Genomic DNA, 19,815 nt, shown 5'->3' on the forward strand with positions numbered 1-19,815 from the left:
TCTATTGACTGACATTCAAGTCTTACAGTAAAAAGTGTATAATTTATATTCTCTCACTGTAGGAGTATGAGGCCCATAGTCCTTGAAAGCCTGTATCTGAGAACTATCTGGATCAGATTACACATTGATTTGCCCTTGGCTTTGAAAATGGTTTTAGTTCTGTTGCAACCTCATTTAAAAGCACCTATTAAAACACTCTGGTACAATCTATGTGCCTGGCTTTTGAAACCTGCTCCAGCAACAAAAATGCCATTTGCTTAATGCCCATGTCAGCTTATGTGACAGCAGTGTAATCATAGGCTTGAGCAGAAAATCAATAGTTGTAGCACCTGAAATATTGTAAAGAGATGAAGAAAATAAGAATTTTTAATTATTTTTCATGCCTTGGCTATTTAAACTCACTGGTCTTTTAAAATGGATTTCCCTAACAGGACTCAGGGATCCGTCTGCTACCAGTTTGCTTGGCGACATGAAGATGAGTTTTCTACCTCATTGTGGCCCTTCCAGTGGATGACCCAACGGATGGGATCCGTCCCCAGAGCCAGGCCCATACATTAGCTTGTGGTAAGTGACCTTCATAAAGGCAGGCTCCTCAGGTGCATGTAACACAAGGCTTCACAGCCAGGCGGCATGAAAAGAGTTAGTCCTAGCTGAAGATTTTCGCTCGGTAATTCCGGAGTGAAAGAGCTGAAGGCACTTATGTGGCAATTAAGTATGAATGTGCTCATTTCCTGACAGGCCAACTATGTGACTCTCACCCAGGGAAATCTTCCACCGATTCAGCACTGCACAGACGATGCAATCAGAGCTTCTGTGGGGGTGACGTGCAGCAGCGCTTCCAGATTGAGAGTGAGCTCACGTCGCGTGCTTGACAAGTAAGCGTGTTCCTATGGGGGATAAAGGGTATAAGACAGCCATGGCTTACTCTAGCTTTTTGTGTTATCCTTAGAATAATTAGGTTTCCAATTCACAGAAACGCTGAGAAAGTGTAGATTTTGCTGGGTGCAAGAAGACGAGCGTTCGTTTCCTCAGTTCGTTCCCTTGGTTTCTACCTTCTGACCTTCCCCCACACTGAGGCAGCCAGCAGGCCCCGTTTCGGGAAGTGTGGCTGCTGAGCAGGGCCTCTCAGCTCCTTGATTCCTACTTGGGAAGAGAGGTCCCTGCTTCTGAGGCTCCCCATTTGTGAAGGTCCTCATCAGCACAGCAGATGGGGAAAGATGGTGAAAATCTTTCCCTTTTTGCGCACATATAAACAGAAGGCCATCCGCATGCTTGCTGGCTTCCTTCCGTCCTTGTGGGACCACACAAAATGAGCCTCCAATGCCAGTGGCAGCACAAGGAAACGAATGGCAGATGCAGGGGACCCGCCAAGCGAGCAGATGTTGGTGCCTTGGGTGGAGCTGCCTGTCCTGGCTGCAGAGTCTCTGAGGGGCACTGCGGCACCTTCTGCACAAACCACTCCACTGCATGAATCACGTGTGTTTGTCTGAAATCACATAGAGAAATATATCCTGTGAGGAGTCTGGCCAGCAGCATAGCTCGAGTCCTCTCTATGTCATGGGTTCCCGGCGTGCCCGGGTTGGATGCCTGTCCCGTGCCCCGCTGACACGTGCGGCAGACAGGTAGTGCGTCCCAGAAAGGGTCCCCTCCCTTCTGCGCCACGTCAACCACAATGCCAACGAGCGGCTATGAAGAGCATGCACAGTGAAGCCTGTGGGCCAAAACCAGCCTTACACCTATTTTTTTTTTCCCACACTGTGCTTTTAAAGGAAATGTAAATGGTTCGAACATGTAAAATTTGAGAATGGTCACATTAAAATGTCTAGATTCTAGCTTCTCCAGAAAAATCAGTAGCTCCAACCCTCCAGCATGGCAGGAGCCGCCTGGGCTGAGAAACGATGACCTTGCAGGATGGAGTGCCCAGGCCCTTCCAAGCCCATCCATTCACTTACCACTCAGCTCCCGGGGACGGGCAGGTGACCACCCTCCTTTAGAGAAATGACAGTGACCTTGACCTCAGAGCAATGCCAGAACCTCAGGGAGAACCTGGAGCACTCCCCTGCCTGAGTGTTCAGCTCTCCCTCCTCCATGATTCATCTAGCTTCATAGATAGAGCCTTTGACTCACTATTATTTTTCTAATTTACAAGGTCGCAGTCGGAATTTCCTCCAGAGGCAAGCCCACCCAAGGTGCTGACATCGGACCGCGAAGGACACGTGGCAAAAAGAGAGGTGCTGGGGAGCTCCTGGGACATGGGATACAACAAATTTGGATCCATGCTCTCTGGGGTAACAGGTGCCAGCTTCTAGAAAGTTCTCCAATAAGTTTTCAATGGGGCATGCACATTTAAAGAAAATACATTGTTTATTGACACCATTTCAGCTAAGCATTAGGAAAAAGAAATGCATAGCTTCTTGTAAACTATTCTTTTATTGAGCAACTGACTTCAATATTTCAAGAATTTAAGATTAAAGTTATTCCTTATGCGCAAAGTAATATAAATGATGACCATTAAAAAAGATGTTAGAGGCATTGATTAAATTATGTTGTTTCATAGGATTTATTCAGCACATTAAAGTATTTAAAGACCAATCTATTTTTGCTGTTGACATAAAGAGAGAAGACAAATGTTAATAGCAATTCACTTTTTGAACTGAATCTGTTTTGTTCTTAAGATTTTTTTCCTTCGTGACACCAAAAGCAAAGCAAAACTTTTTTAAAAGTGGGACTATAGTGGGGCACCTGGGTGGCTCAGTTGGTTAAGTGTCTGACTCTTAATTTCGGCTCAGGTCATAATCTCAGGGTTGTGAGATTGAGTCCCTGGTCGGGCTCTATGCTTGGGTGTGGCTTCTGCTTAAGATTCTCTTTTTCCCTCTCCCTCTGCCCCTCCCCCCTTTAAAAAAATGCAAAAATAATGAATAAATAAGTAAAAAGTGGGACTATACCAAACTACAAAGCTCCTGCACAGCAAGGGAAACCATCAGTAAAATGAAAAGGTGACCTATGGAATGGGAGAAAATATTTGCAAATCATATAAGGAATTAATATACAAAATATATGAAGAACTCATATAACCCACTAGAAAAAAATCCAATTACAAAATGAGCAGAGGACCCGAATAAACATTTTTCCAAGTAAGACATACAGATGGTCAACAGGTACATGAAAAGATGTTCAGCATCACTCATCATCAGGGAAATGCAAATCAAAATCACAATGAGATATCACCTCACACCTGTCAGAATGGCCATTAACAAAAAGACAAGAAATAAGTGTTGGCAAGGATGTGGAGAAAACCCTCATGCACTGTTGGTGGGAATGCAAACTGGTACAGCCACTGTGGAAAACAGTGTGGTGGTTCCTCAAAAAACTAAAAATATAACTACCATATGATCCACCAGTAATTCCGTTCCTGGGAATATATCCAAAGGAAATGAAACAGTATCTCAAAGAGATGTCTGCACCCCCATGTTCATTGCAGGATTATTCACAATAGCCAGACAGGGAAGTATAGTGTCCATCAACGGATGAATGGATAAAGAAGGTGTGATACACATTTATAATGGAATATTACTCGGCCATGAGAAAGAAGGAAATCCTGTCATTTGCAACAGCATAGATGGACCTTGATGGCATTATGATATAAGTCAGAGAAAGATAAATACTGTCTGGTGTCACTTATACATGGAATCTAAAAAAAAAAAAGTTCAAACTTGCAGAAAGAGAGAAGAATAGTGGTTGTCTGGGGCTGGGGACAATGGGGAAATAGGGAGAGTTTGGTAAAAGGGTACAAAGTTCAGCTATAAGATGAATAAGGTTTGAGAATCTCAGGTATAACGTAGTGACTATAGTTGCTAACACTGTATTGTGCACTTGAAATTTGCTACAGTAGGACTTAAATGTGTTCATAAAAAAAAAAGAAATAAAGATTTGAGGTGATACATATGTTTAACTAGATGGAGCGAATCCTTTCACCATACATAAGTCAGATCACCGCGATGTATACTTTAAATATCTTACAATTTTTTTTGTCAGTTTTTCCTCAATAAAGCTGAATTTTAAAAACTTTTTTCCTTCAAAAAACCCTCTGAGAACCAGAAAATCCCCGAAAGCATTTAAAAAGTAATTAAGTAGCTGCTAAGACCCACTTTCATGTGAGAGTGTAGCAGTGTACTCTGCGGAAGTTCCAGATCACCAACGCTAGCAACACTTGCTTTCTCCCTTGCAGACATTATTTCAAGGAGATGTAATTTGGTCTGTCCAAAGTATCTTGCCTGGAGAAAGAAGTGCACTCAAGCCTCTCCCAGAGCACATCAGAGAGAGATGGCAATATACTGCTAAAATCGTAGTTGCTTAATCTGGACTCAGTGGGACCACAAATAAGACTGCCGTTTTGAAAATATGGAAGAGTGAATCAATCAATGTTAAGCATAGGATGCAATTCAGAAGAGGTCCTCTGTCAGGGAATGGGAGGGATCATAGAAATCTGGTGGTTACGACAAACGCTTCTCAAGTCCTCACCGGCAAGACAGTGGAACCCTGCGTGGACCTCCTAGTCTGGGGGAATTACCCACTTTCCCCTTCCTTTTGTTAGTATCCATATTCAAGAAGAAGAGAAAATAAGCAACTTAATAACTGCTTTGGTGGTGGGGCATCTGGATGTCTCCGTCCGTTAAGTGTCTGACTCTTGATTTCGGCTCAGGTCATGATCTCAGGGTCGTGAGATTGAGCCCTGTGTGGGGCCTGCAGTGGGTGTGGAGCCTGCTTAAGATTCTCTCTCTCCCTCTGCCCCTCCCCCCCCAAAATAACAATAAATAAAAATAAAATTAAATAACTGCTTTTGTGGACGCTTGTGTACTGCCTGGATCTCCCTCTGCACCTGGCCCTCACCCCCCAGCTGCCTGGAGTACCTGTTGCCAACACCTCCCAGACGGGTCCCTTCTCGGGAACTGCCCTCAGCAAAGAACGCTGCCTCATCTGAGGTCACCTGCCCTCCCTGGAAGGTGCAAAGCCTGGGCTCCTTACCTCAGAGCAGGTCCTCTGAGAAAGGCCATCCCTGCTCAGAACTGAGCCCACTGAGGCTGCTGCAATACCCACATCACAGCCAGCTCTGCCTGCAGGTCCTTCTGCCCTCAGGCCCTCACAAGGTCACTGGCTCCCAAGAGGGCACCTCAAAAGATCCTGCCTACAAATCTCCCTGCAGACTCTGTTCTCCAGGGAATCCCAACGATAGTGTGGCCTCTGCCACTTCATTTTTTATAGGAGTGTTGCAAATATATCAAAATGTCCCAACCGTCATAAGATTGTCATGCGCTGGTCTCAAGATTTTCTCTTAGAGGTTGGTATTAACTGACATTAACAAAGGAATGCTATTTTTGTTCAATGATGATGAAAGTCACATGACATCAAAACAGCTGTCAAGCAGTCAATTTCATGGAGACAAAAATTATAAAATTATTTTGAAGCATAATTGTGTGTTTTTTTGGCAGGTACTTAATTACTTGAAATTTACAGCCATTAAATTCAAGTGGGCTGCTTTAATTTAACAATCAATTAACAAAGCATAACAGGGCTTCCCTTTCTAGGTGCACTTGGAACAATCTCGATGAAGGGGACTCTTGCCTTCAAGCACATTGTGAGTTGTTCTTGTCAAAAACCAGTCTATGTTCTACAAGTTTTCAGATGGAATTTGGAATAAAAACATGCTGCTTCGGGCGCCTGGGTGGCTCAGTTGGTTAAGAGACTGCCTTCGGCTCAGGTCATGATCCTGGAGTCCCGGGATCGAGTCCCGCATCGGGCTCCCTGCTCAGCAGGGAGTCTGCTTCTTCCTCTGACCTTCCCCCCTCTCATATGCTCTCTCTCTCATTCTCTCTCTTTCAAATAAATAAATAAATAAGTCTTTAAAAAAAAAAAAAACATGCTGCTTCTGAGCTGATTTTGGAGGCAAGGCATTCTGGATGCATCTGAGCAGCACGGGTAGGGAGTGGGGTGAGGGACAGATGCAGAAGTAGCCCGTCCCCATCCACACCTGACAACGCCCTCCATGCAGCACTCATTTTAGAATCCATTTCACAGTAATGCCACTAAAGGTCCAAAGGCAAGATGAGGGAACGAGTCAAAGTAAAGTGATTTTGTGCAAGATGAGGCATTTTCTATTTCTTCTGGCTCCCAGAGCTGCCCACCCTTATCAAACTGTGTCCCTGGGGCCCTGAGAAATGTAGGCCCAGTGTGGGGAGCTCTCCCTTCTGGGCGTGGCACCTGCTGCATAAAAGGCAAAGGCAGTGGGCACCACTGGTCTGAACGGTGTTTCTTTTCCAGGCCGATACTTTTCTAACCTCCCCTAGTCTAAAGAAAGGGAGGCGGCTTCAACAGAAAGGGTTTCCAACAGTGCATGTGGGTCCTTGAGGAATGTGGCATGGAGTTTTGCATTTCTTTACCTCGAACTTCTTGGAGAAAGTTACCAGCAGGTCAGTGAGAGCCATGCAACCAGCTCACACTGTGCCAAAGAAGCCACGTGGCACCAACCAACGTATCAGTAGCAGGGATCGAGCCGCGATGGACGCAGACCGTCCATTATGTCAACCGGCACAAATCAGCAGAACTCCCCTGTTAAAAAGGAAGGGAGGGAGGGAGGAACGGAGGGAGGGAGGGAGGGAGGGAGGGAGGGGAGGAGGGAGGAAGGAAGGGCCATTGCCAGTATTTATAAAAAGAAAAAATCCAGCATCTCGCCACCTACAGGAGGCATACTTGAAATAAAATTCATGTGCATTAGAAAGTAAGCTGTGCCCTGCTGGTGCTGATGGAAAGAACCAGGACGGACACCGGTGGGGATCCAGGATTTTGCAGGGACTGCAGGAAGCCGGCACAGCTTCACCCTGGCTAAACGGCCCCCAGTCATCAGCGTAAGTCTAAGAGGCATGGACATTCTGTGGAGTGGACCAGAAGTGTTTCCAATTGTGTGTGACCTCCTTTACCTAAGTTTGCCAATGGCCAGGTACGCACGCGCTGGTATCCTCTCTCTCCCGCTCCCACTTCTGTCCCCTCCCTAATTTAGCCCCAACTCAATACAGACATTCCCTCTGAGGATTTATTTTTAAACTGGTAATATTATGTCCCCAAACAAAACTGCAAAAACCCCAAGAGTATAGCAAGAATAAACTGACAAATACCCTGACAAGAGCCGGCTTCCAAAATACAACAAGTGAAGATACAACTAAATAAGATCAATTTTCCACACAACTTAGAAATGAGTTCTCCTTCTAAAAGTGGCATCTCAACCACCCTAAAACATCACCTGTCACTATATAGCTGGAGGGATCTGGGAATGTCCAGGTGTGATCCAGTGGCATGAATCCTGGAGGAGTAGATGGCTTGGACTCAAAGGTGCTTGTCGCTCAGGGAAGCTGAAATCATAACACGTACGGACTTGCCAGCGTTCCAGCCATGTGCGGAGGGAGGCTGTCCTGCTGGCAGCCACTGGAGGCCCTCACCCAGGACTGATGGATGCATCAGCCACCGTCGGACAGGAGCTCAGCTTCTGATTTAGAGCCGTGTCCCAAGGCTTCCACCGGGCAAGATGCCATCCAAGCATCTTACGCACACCTATTTTCCACCCAAAACAGTCTCCTAGGAATGACTGGCTTCCAGTATGGAAGGGAGAATGTGTTGAAGAGAAGAAATGAGCTTCTGTGCTTTACTCACTGGAAAGTAATAAACTGGCATTTTGGTTTATACATCAGGCTCTTGAGAGTTTGGTTAACTTGAGTTAACTATGGGTGCTACCCTGGAGTGAAGACCCTACCAGGGAGCCAGTTCCCAGGAGAGCACTGTCTGAGTAGCCAGCAGGCACCTTCTTTGGCATCAGAGTGGGGTCAAGGCTTCTGACAGAACATTCTGAATCAGCCCTCCACCCATACCCCCAGAACCCTCTCTGTATTTCGGTTTCCGTCAGAAAACATTTTCTCCAAGGAGGAAAGTTCCTAGATGTTTTATTTTCTCGGTCGCACTCCAACACAGGCTTCTCCTTCAGAACTAGATATCCCAGAGGGAAGACTTAGTTTGACACGGAGGCCCTCACTCTCTTTGAAAAAAGCTGTCACATATTTCACTGCAAATTATCTGAATCATAGTTTAATTCATTTCAAGTCACTGGTCGCAATATTGAAAACTATTCTGTGTGAGCGAGTATACACAAAGCGTGGATTCATCTCTTATGAGCTCATCAAGATAAACTTCTGTATCAGTAATAATGCCAGAAATAAGGAACTTATTTTGAGTAATGACCAGTTTCTGGAACTCTTCCCACCTTTTCTTTGTCTAAAGAGCGTTTTCCCCCCATTGAATTATTAACACTTAACATTGGTACAAAATAGTTCTTCCAGATTTGTTTCTTTCAAAATGAATTTCCTACACATTTAGTTCTCTTAAAATATGCCAGCTGACTATAGATCTCTCGATTCTAAATGTGTAAACTGAAAGTCTTATTAGAAAATTAGTTGCATTAAGGGAGAAATTAAGTTGCCTGAGGGAGAACAGGGGATGATGCCCTGAGCGGAGAGCAACCACAGCTCAGGAACCAGAGCCATGACATCTGAGGTGTGACCAGAAAGAAAAGAAAAGAGTAACTATTTGCTTTTTATTGTTTGAGATGAGTCACATCTTGTACCCTCAAGATTCAGGCTGGAAGCAGGGAGCAGAGTCGAGAGAAGGGGCTAACGCTCCTCACCCTTCCGCAGGGTGCCTGTGAGGGTTTCCCCGCTAACCCCCCAGTTACCCCCGTTTCACAGACGTAGGAATAGAGGTGCAGGAGGATTCAGAATCACCTTTTATCGGCTACACATCGGTTACCTGGACACCTGACAGCAAGAGAAGAAGAGGAGATGTTTTGTTAGAGGCCAGCGGCCGTCGCCTGCTGGGGGAGGGTGGGCTCAGGGGCTCTAGCTGGGCTGGCGCAGAGAAAGAGTGAGCTCAGCGCAGTGTGGGGACACAGAAGAGGAAAGGGTGTCTGATCGTTCTGGGCGTTCACAGTGAGGTGCCGGATCCAGGGCTGCTGGTGGAAGCAAAACAGGGAAGCAGGCAGCAGACGGATAGAATTGGAACAGGCGGAAATAGGTTTTTAAACCCAATTTCCGTTTTCCATTTGTCTGGCTTTTGAGAGGAAATTTTCTGAGTTGAGGCCCCCTCCCACTGAGCAGGGAACCTGACGTGAGGCTTGATCCCACGACCCCAAGATCATGCCTGAGCCAAAATCAAGAGTCCGAGGCCCAACCAACTAAGCCACCCAGGTGCCCAGAAGCCCTTTTTAAAAGTCTTTTAGTTACTGTGAGTGCTTGGTAACTGTTAACAGCACCAAAACTGTTTGTGATAATTATTGGCCATAATCATTGACAGTTTATAGCAGGAGGCAGCAAATAACGGCCCACAACCCCCTTTTGGGCAGCCTGCAAGCTAAGAATAGTTTTTACAGTTTTAAGTGGTTGGGGGTAGAAAAGACCACTATTTAGTGACATGTGAAAGTTAAATGAAATTCAAGTTGTGTCTGTAACACACGTCCAAAATAAAGTTTTACTGTAACACAGCCACGCTCCCCCATTTACACATGGCCCGCGGCTGCGTTCTTGTTCCCATGGCAGACTGAGGAGCAGGGACAGAGGCTTGCAAACCGCACATGTTTGCCACCTGGCCGTCCAAGGGAGGTGCGCTGGCCTGTGACAGAGCAGAGTATTCTTTTCTTTAGGTCACACCCCTTGCCTGTTATCATAATATTGTGGATGGCCGGCTATGAAGACATGCATAAGTTTATCAAAGAGATTTGGAAAAGAGAGAGAAATCAGAACCACATGAAATGGGTAGTTGTGAAATAGAAGGTAGCGGCACCTTCCCAAGATGGATTTGAATTTTGCAGCCTGCAAAGACTTGCAGTTCTTAGACGTGCTCTGGGATTTAGAGGGTGGGCTCATATCCACAGTGCGCATGAAAGAGCAACACTGCAGGAGGGTCAAAACCCCAATTAACGTGGAAAGGTTTGGAAAATGCTATGTGGAAGAGACACCTGCACCCCCGTGTTCACTGCAGCATTATTTACAGTCGTGAAAATATGGAAGCAACATCCATGCCCATCAATAGAGGAATGGATAAAGAAGGTGTGGTATATACATACATGGAATATTACTCAGCCATAAAAAAGGAAATCCTGAGATTTACAACAACATGGATGGACCCGGAGGGCATGATGCCAAGTGAAATAAATCAGTCAGAGAGAGACAAATACTGTATGATCTCATTTGTATGTGGAATTTGGAAAAAAAGGAAAGAAAGAAAGAAAAAACCCAGTGTCCTAGAAAAAGAGATCAGATTTATGGTTCCCAGAGGCAGGGATGGAGGGGGGAAAGGGATTGGAGGAAAGTGGTCAAAAGGTCCCAGCTCCCAGTGAGAAGACAGGAAGTAGGGTGTGAGGTGCGCGCGGACCATAGCCACCACGACCACATGATGCACAGGGAGGTAGTTCCAGTAGAGCAGCTTCGAAGGGATGAGATCTCCTGGGGGTCTGTTTGAGATGATGGATGCTCACTAAACTGATGGTGGTGACCATTTTACAATATCTGTAAGTCAAGTCACTATGCTGTATGTCAATTATACCTTAATAAAACTGAAACAAAGTTTTTAGAATGGACAGGTTTCAACTCACATCACATTAACGCTGTTGGGATTGTCCACTTGGCCAATCGCTAAGCAATGTTTTCTTGGGAGTGGGGTGAGGTCCAGAGTGACAACAGCTAGTGGCAGATGTGGACATTATAACGGGTGTCCTCAAGATACGAGAAGCTAACGATTGTGTTAGAGACGTGTGCCACGTGCGGGATGCAGCCCCTGGTGTGTGCCAGGTGCACGCCGTCCCAGAGGGCTGACTTGGAATTACTGACTCAGGTTTCTATTACACTGCTGTTCATTTGTTTCTTGGATTTTCTTGGGTTGGTTTTTTGCCTTTTAGAATGTTTGCTACAATCAACAAACCAAAGAATTAATGTGACATAGTAAAACTTTGGAATCCATAGAGTTTAAGAGAACACTGGCATCACCGGGCTGGGAGTGTCCCTCTTGGCACACACTGCACCCAGGTGCAGAGAAACCCCCGAGTTCTCACCCACTGCTAACTTTCGGGTTTAAAAACATAGTTTTAGGGCGCCTGGGTGGCTCAGTCGTTAAGCGTCTGCCTTCGGCTCAGGTCATGATCCCGGGGTCCTGGGATCGAGCCCCGCATCGGGCTCCCTGCTCGGTGGGGAGTCTGCTTCTCCCTCTCCCACTCCCCCTGCTTGTGTTCACTCTCTCGCTGTGTCTCTCTCTGTCAAATAAATAAATAAATCTTTAAAAATATATATATAGTTTTAAAATATAGACCTGATTTCCATCCTTGACCATTGGTCAGGTTGCTTATATCCATAAGTCACAAAGAACCCAAGCAGCAAAATGATCATTAAAATGGAAATGTATCATTAGCCCCGAGGGCCTTGGGTCAGAGCTACAAGTCTTCAAGGGCCTGTGAAACCATCTGAGACTCGAAAAAAGGAAGGAAAAAATGTGCATTTCAAAACTAATCTCTGTTTAAGTAACTGTTGACAAAATATACCATTGGGTCAGCAACTGAGTTTTCTCTGATAGAGTTGTTCGTGGGGCGTGTCACGGGGCCACACCCTACTCTCAGTCCCTGCCTTCTCCGCATTTTCACTTGAGGAGAAGAGCTAAAAAATGACAAACATGAAGTCGGGTAAGAGCAGAGCTGTGAACAGAAATATCCCGCCCGGTAGGAGGGCCCCAGGGTCAGGGGGAGGTGACCTCTGGCAGAGAGCTGTGTGAGGAGGGGCCACCCCACATCCAGGGGAAGGGGAGCAAATCACATTTGCAATTCCAGATTTTCTAGTTACCACAGTATGAAACTACAAAGAAACAGGTGGGCTTAATCTTAATACCATATTCTATTTAACTCAATATACCAAAATATTATTATTTTGACATGTAATTGACATTGACAATTTTAATGAGATTTTTGCTGAGTGGACAGGATTAAAGCTGATTGAAATGGACAACAGTGTAGCATTAATCTAGGTGAAGCGTGTTTTATCAGCACTTCTGGCCAGTTAGGACTTTAGGAAACTGTTCATCTTTCTTTGGAGAATCTTTTCCTAATGTATGGGGCTGAAGTATTTCTGATTAGGATATTTGGGAATATCTCACATGAATTATTTTAGAATTGCTTTCTTAGGTAACTTGCAATTCCTAGTATTAACAAAGCCTGTTATATTCCTCCCCACAAAGAATTTGTGCTCGTAAAATGTGTGTAAGCTGGTAAGGAAGTAGGAAGCAGAAAGTGAGATTCTGTGAGACAAATAGGCTGTGCACAACTAAGAATACACATACGTCCCCTATGCCATGAATGCTCATCAGTAGTTCAACAGAACATGTTCAGAGGCGGTGCTGACGGACTTGCCACTGGCTGCCACTAACCACAGAGGACCGCGGCCCGCGAGCGCTAAATGGCACTAAGTCACACCCTTGCTGGAGGCCAGGTCGCCCATCTCCCTGGGAGTCCACCCTGTGACAGAGGAATAATAGAAGGAGCTGTTTCCCAAATTTAGGAGAGGATTAAGAATGACCTGGATGCTTGCTGAAAATACAGATTTGGGGCCCAAAGCAGGGAAATCTTGCTTGAGCAACCACCGTGGATCGAAGTGAAATTTTTAGTACCAAGGAGGAAGGGAAGGAACCTGGGGTTCTAGGTGCTGCCCTCCCCGCCACATCCCTCTGCGCCTCCAGCTCCCAGCTGCCTCCTTGTCCATTTATAGCAAGGAGGACACGGCGACACCGGGCAGGTGTTTCTTCTGTTTCTTGGCTACAAGGGATCCTGACCCTATAGGTTTCAGAGTCCACCTGCTGTTGGCAAACAAAAACAACTTTTCTCTCGGGATGTGTGTCAGCAATTATTAAAGTGAGTGCACTGGGACACTGTGAAATCCTTAAACGGGAGAAGCCGCATGGCTTTTAGTCTCCGAGCCGATCATCTGTGTGGCAGGCTCTCTGCCAGCCAGGACCTGCTGCACTCCTCTGTTCTGTGTTTTAAAATATGGTGTGATTAGAACATGAGCAGACAGGTCCTGAAGATGAAAACAAGACGGCAGATAAGCCCATGAGAAGATGCCTAAGGCCATTAGCCGTGAGGGAAGTGCAAATTAAAACCATGTGGGATATCACTACAGACCTAACGGAATGGCTGAAATAAAAAATATCGACAGCACCAAATGCTTGTGAAGATGCAGAGAAACAGAATCATTCCTACCCACTGGAGGGAATGTGAGTTTGTGTAGTCACTCTGGAAAACAGTGTGGTAGTTTTTACAGAACTAAACACACAATCACTGTATGACCAAGCAAGGAAAATTAATTGGACCTTGGACATTAATCCCACAGAAATGGAGGCTTATGTTCACACAAAAACCTATATGCAAATGTTCAGAGCAGCTTTATTCGTAATAGCCGAAAACTATAAACGCCTCAGATGTCCTTCTGTGGGTGAATGGTCACACAGACTCTGGTATCTCCATACCATGGAATTCTACTCAGCAAGCAAAAGAGCTGACTACTTATTTATGCAACAGGTTACAGGGGAGTTCTACTGAGTGAAAAAATCCAATTCCAAAAGGTTACTGTTAAAAAGCAATTCACCTGAGTAAATTTGAAAGATCTTATTGGCTTTATTCAATGATTCATGAAATGGGCAGCATCCCATCTAGCAGATAGGAAGGAGACCCATTTCACACATGGTACAAAACAGAAGACTTTTACAGGCAGAAGGGAGCAAAACAAAGAAGTTACTAGCAAAGAGTGGATCGTTTTAGGCAAGGCCACCTTCCTTTGGGGGAAGGCCGAGGGTCCACCAGGCAGAAGACCTCACTAGTGCTGACCAGGTAATCCCAGACCGACGGGTTAAGATTACACTCCTGGGAAAGGCTGACACCGTCATTAGGTTAGATACTAAGTCTTGGTTTGGTGACATGAACTTATCTCAAGTGACTCCATTTGGGGCCTGTTTTCTCTTTCTCGCTCTCTTTTTTTATTTTTTTTTTAAGATTTTATTTATTTGAGAGAGAGAGAGCGAGTGAGAGAGAGCATGAGAGGAGAGAGGGTCAGAGGGAGAAGCAAGACTCCCCGCTGAGCAGGGAGCCCGATGCGGGACTCGATCCCGGGACTCCGGGATCATGACCTGAGCCGAAGGCAGTCGCTTAACCAACTGAGCCACCCAGGCGCCCTCTCTCTTTTTTTTAAGTAATCTCCATGCCCGCTCTCTATGGGGCTCGAACTCATGACCCCGAGATCAAGAGTCACCTACTCTACTGACCTGAGCCAGCCAGGTGCCCCTGTTTTCTCTTTTTAACAATACCATATGATTCCATTTATATATCATTCTTGAAATGTCAAAATTATGGAGATGGAGAACAGACTAGTGAAGAGGAATGATTGCCCAGGTGAGGGATGGCATGGGGAGGACAGGAGTCACCCAAGGGGGTCTTATGGTGATGGAAGTTCTGTGTCTTGACTGTGTCAGTGTCAATGTCCTGGTTGTGACATCGTCATAGTTTTAGAAGACATCACCCTCCGGGGAAATTGGGCGATAGGTGCTCAGGATGTCTCTGTATTGTTTCCTACAACTACATGTCAAAGTACAGTTTTCTCTAGATGAAAGTTTGATAAGACGCGGTGTAACTGCAGATGTCTTATACACTCCAGCCCACCCCCACACACAAGTACACTGTCCCCTTTCCCTCAGAGGCGTTCGAATTTCTGAACTCTTCTAAATGGCAATCAAATGGCCCAAATGATTAATTTGCCATTTGAAAGTTGTTATTAGCTGCTCTTTGTCAAAAGAGTCTATTATTTTTACCCGGTTCATGTCACTGAATCATTCCCCCTTACCCACATCACTGAGGGCACACAGCCAATAGTTCTGGATAATCTTTTTTAGTTCTATCTAAGCAACATTTATGATTGGAAACGGGAATGCTGAGATGGTTTTGCTGAGCTGCATATGGCAGAATGACTAAAGTAGATGGTGCTGGGGGCAGTGAGAATTCAGAGGATGGGAGACCATTGCCCACAAAGCAACGACCTTAAATGAGACATTTCAAGTAGGCAAGATTGCTTCGGTAACGGTGCCTACAATTTGCAAGCAAGTGCAACCAGGGAATCAAGGATTGAACAGCCTGTGGGTTCACACATGTGGGCGATAAAGAACAAGACCCCGGTCTGCAAGCAAGGAGAACCACCGCATAAATATGATCCTCCACTTCATCTTCCCCAGAAACACAAAAAACCCAAGTCAAAAATGAACGCACAGCCAGCTCACTGAGCAAGCTGGCTCCATAGCTGAACAGGCCGTAGGTGCTCCCAGTGAGTAACAAATGAATAATGGAACACTTGAAAGGCTAAGACATTTGTATAATCATGGAGCCTGCTGAGGAAGGAACAGCTGTAATGAAAGCCACAGGGAAAGCACAGAACAGAGCATCCTGGGTAATCCTCTAATCACACTTTTTAACAAGAGATAAGCCCTTTCAGGCGTGTACCTTTCATTCCCCTAGAAACTCATCACTGGATTTCCAAAGAACAAAGCTAAATCCGGTGAATAGTCTTTAGAATTTTTCTTTACTCATTTGGAAAGACAAATGAAGGGTAAATATTCCCCAAAAAAACCCATCAAGTTCTACAGTTTTCCATAAAGGACTCTTTTCTTTGTCCTGAGCTCAGAGCTTTCTGATCTAGAAACCGGTATGAATATCCTCCCCAAGGCAGACTGGGCCCATGGCCTCAGACCACCACGACTCTGGGATGGTCCCACCCATCGTTGCTCCATGGCCACCATTTCTACTCATCACTAGCTGGTGAAGTCACTCTGTTCATGGCTTCGGATAATGCTCTAATCATGTGCCATGCATATGCAAAACACAGAACGAGCTCCTGGTTTCTCACATTCATTCTTGACATTCCATGGAAAGAATTTTAACAGAAAGAGACAACATCGCAAACATACACCATCTTCTCTGTGAGTTACCCCAATACCTGCGCCATCTTTCTCCTTGCCCCAGTTATGGATTGCTGCAAAAATTAGTATTATAAAACAACATCCACTTTATTATGCCCTTTGGATTCTACAGTTAGGAATTTAGACAGAGCCCCAAGAGGGTGGCTTATCTATCCCACAGAGTCTGGAACCCCAGCTAAAAGGACCAAAACAGCAGGGGCTTCCTTCCTCACTCATCCAGCACCTGGCCTGGGATGACCCAAAGGCTGGGCTCACCCAGGCCTGAGCTCTTGCACGTGGCTTCTCTTCGAGGCTTGAGCTTCCTCCCAGCATGGCTGCGTCAGGTCAGGTAGGCTTCTTACATAGGGCCCTCCCATTCAGTGGTGTGGTCTGTGTCCCCCCACTTTCTATCTGGGCAGGCTTCTGGCTGCTTTGACCAACAGAATATAGTGGAGGGGACCCTATGTGACATGATGCCATCCTGTATCAGCCAGCTTCCACACTACCCTCTGAACTGACCACAGTTACAGGGACCAACCAAGCTGGCCCAGACTGGACGGCCAGCCCAGATGACTCAGTAATCAGGTGTGCAAGTCAGGTGGTTGTGGTTTGAAGCCACCATTCACTGGCAGAAGCTAATGAGTATGCATGTATTTGGGGCGGTACCTTATGATGTCAATAGCCTCACCCGAGTTCCAGCTCTGTGAAGAAAGGCGCCAGGTGCACTTTGCTTACCATCTCGTTGCTGGTGTTTAAAACAGCACCTGACACAGGGAGACTCTCAGTAATGATTTACTGTTGAGTGAATTAAGTGAATAGTCATGAGTCTCCACTGGGTCTGTTCTCACACTGTCACAATCATGTCTATATGCTGTGTATTGACCTGATTTCTAGATGAAACCCAGAAAATTCATATATGACCAGGGGACCAGACTCAATGACATTTACTTTGATGATATAAAATAAGTGCACGCCTGGGTGTTGGGAATGTCCTGAAACTGAACTGGGGGAGCTCACACAACTCTGGACTTAGAAACATCGATGAGTTGTAGTCTGACAGTGGGAGAGTGTTATGGTGTATAAACCGTACCAACGATTAAAAATGAAAAAAAAAATCTGTCATTGAAAAAATAAATGTGTATCTAGCTGGAAGAATGTGGAATGCATAAAGTGGGGAAAAAGATAGAGGGAAGGGCAGAGTTTGGAGACCTACCTGTCTCAGCAATTATTCCCGTCTAAAGTTGACCCAACAAGAAATTCACGTGCAAGCATACCATTTAAAGCTAAATTGTGAACCCACAGGAGAGCTGGCTATAATAATGTATCCACAGCATCAAGAGGAATACAACTTAGCAAAACCTGCATTTTTCCTCATGGAAAGTCATCACAAAACAAATCAAGGTTGAAAAATGGAGAAACTTGTAAGTATATTACTTATTTATAATTTGGAATTTTGGAAGTAACAACCATGGAAACTCAAAACAGTAATGGTTAAATTCCTGCCTCTAGGAAATTTCCCACACATGGTATATTTGTAGCAGAAAAGATGTTGAAAATGATGGATCATATTCTTACTGCCCAGGTGTGTTCATGTGTATGTTTGATGTTTTAAGAGATTCATAATATCAAAAGGAAAACTAGCCTCGATAAAAAATTCCAAAAAATCCCCTCATATATTTATAGTGATCAGTGACATGAACCATTCTTTCTTTCATTCTAAAAGAAATATTAAGATTTCATTACATGGAATGGTTTACATTTAGCACACTAGTTGATCCAGATTATATTACCCTATTATATTTCAAGTATCTCTCTAAATTTCTATGACTTTTATATTGCTGAATCTACTGCTAAAGGTCTTGATCATATTACATTTAAAGGGCCCCCTGGGTGGCACAGTTGGTTAAGCGTCTGCCTTCGGCTCAGGTCATGATCCCAGGGTCCTGGAATCAAGTCCCATGTCGGGCTCCTTGCTCACAGCGGAGAGCTTCTCCCTCTGCCTGCCACTCACCCTGCTTGTGCACTTGCTCTTTCTCTCTCTCTGACAAATAAATAAAATCTTTAAAAAAATTACATTTAAAACTTTTAAATGTGACTTTTAAAATGGTCACTAATCAAGTCATATCCAAGTGTATCCAGTAAAACGCAATATCCATAAGTGCTTTGATGATGACCCAAAGGGCCTTCCTTTGGGGAACTGAATCATCTCATTTCTGTTACCTTGAGTCCTTGGATATTTCTGAAATTAAGAAGAGAATGCCACTGAAATTGGCAAAAGTCTTTCAAGCATTCATCAATCAGTGTATTACTGCTTTTGGCCAAAGCGGCTGTCTCATGTGACATTGGCCAGTAGGTATTTGTTTCCAATTGTTCCATCCTCGATTCCTGCCCTGGAAGAGTGGAGGCCGGCCTGCAGAGAGGCAGCATTGTTTCTTAGCTTATGGTTTCAAAATGGACTTTGAAGTCCCAGCAAAAGTAATTGTTTGGAAGAAAAAAGACTTGAATCTCAGAACCATTCATCCTCAGCACCGAAATTTGAAACTTTGTCATAAACAATTTGTCACAAGCAAATTTTTCCAGCAGGAAGACAGTAGGATCTTGCCAGGAAGTAAGTTGTCACAGGAAATACAGCACAGCCACTCAAGCCCCAGTGTGTGTATGGCCAGCTACACATACAGACGCACTTACGACCTTCTCAGTGTAGCCAGAAATAAGGTGTGAAGGCCAGGAGTTAGGATGTATTCAAGAAAAAATATTGAATTTTCCATTTGTTTCGGAACCTGAAAACATATTGGCTGAATAACAGATATCTAGTCTCGGGGCAAATGAGAGCCCATGTTGCTGCACTGTTTAAAATGCATCCCACTCAGCCCAAATTCTGTTGTCCTCGAAATATTACTGAGACCAGACATGATGGCAAAACATCTGGTGAGATAGGATAGATTGTTTTAATTTAATTCTAAGTATGGGGAATCCCCAAAGGTCCCCGTATGAAAGAAAGTAGTGATACAAAACTAACAGATGATTTGTTTCTAGGAAATGTGCAAAAATGTGAATTGTGCCAAAGACAGCCACGGTGCCCTGGAAGAACAGATACCCTGGAAATCTCTTATGGAACAGAGACAGCCCTTCTGTAAGACAGTGGTCCCAGACTGTGTAATTCATTCCACCCCCGGTCACACCTTAAACTCAAAGTTCTGGGCCTTCTTTATCAATTTCATGTTAATTAGCTGGGAATTAATATTTCATGCCCATTCGAGTATATATAAATGCATTGTGATTGTATATGTCTGTGTGGGTGCAATAAATATGCCCCAATTAAAAAAAAAATTGCTGCTTCTTCTTGCCCAGCATCTACGAGAAGCAGAGCTGGGAAGCAAGCACTCAGCTAACCCACAGCCAATCCATATTTTCCTCTTGGGTCCAAATCCCTCCTCTCCTTTGCTGCTGCATGGTGTTAGATGGGTTACATGGCCTCCCTGCCCTTCACCTACCCCATCTGTAAAGAGGAATAACACCGTCCTTGCAGGGTGAGGAGGAGAGAGCTACTGGTGCAGTACTGCGTTCACAGGACCCTCCCTGAGCAGAGCTATGGTAATGGAAACAGTGGCTCCTGGGACCCAGCGCCCTCACCCCTGATACCAAATACCCTCCGTGCAGCGCAAAGGAGTGAGGTCATCCAGAGTATTTACCGATATCCTGGAGAAGGAACCAACGTCGGGTTCTCATGTTGGGGTTCCTCAGGCT

The sequence above is a fragment of the Zalophus californianus genome, chromosome 13, assembly GCF_009762305.2.
Source record: "Zalophus californianus isolate mZalCal1 chromosome 13, mZalCal1.pri.v2, whole genome shotgun sequence".
Taxonomy (NCBI): domain Eukaryota; kingdom Metazoa; phylum Chordata; class Mammalia; order Carnivora; family Otariidae; genus Zalophus; species Zalophus californianus.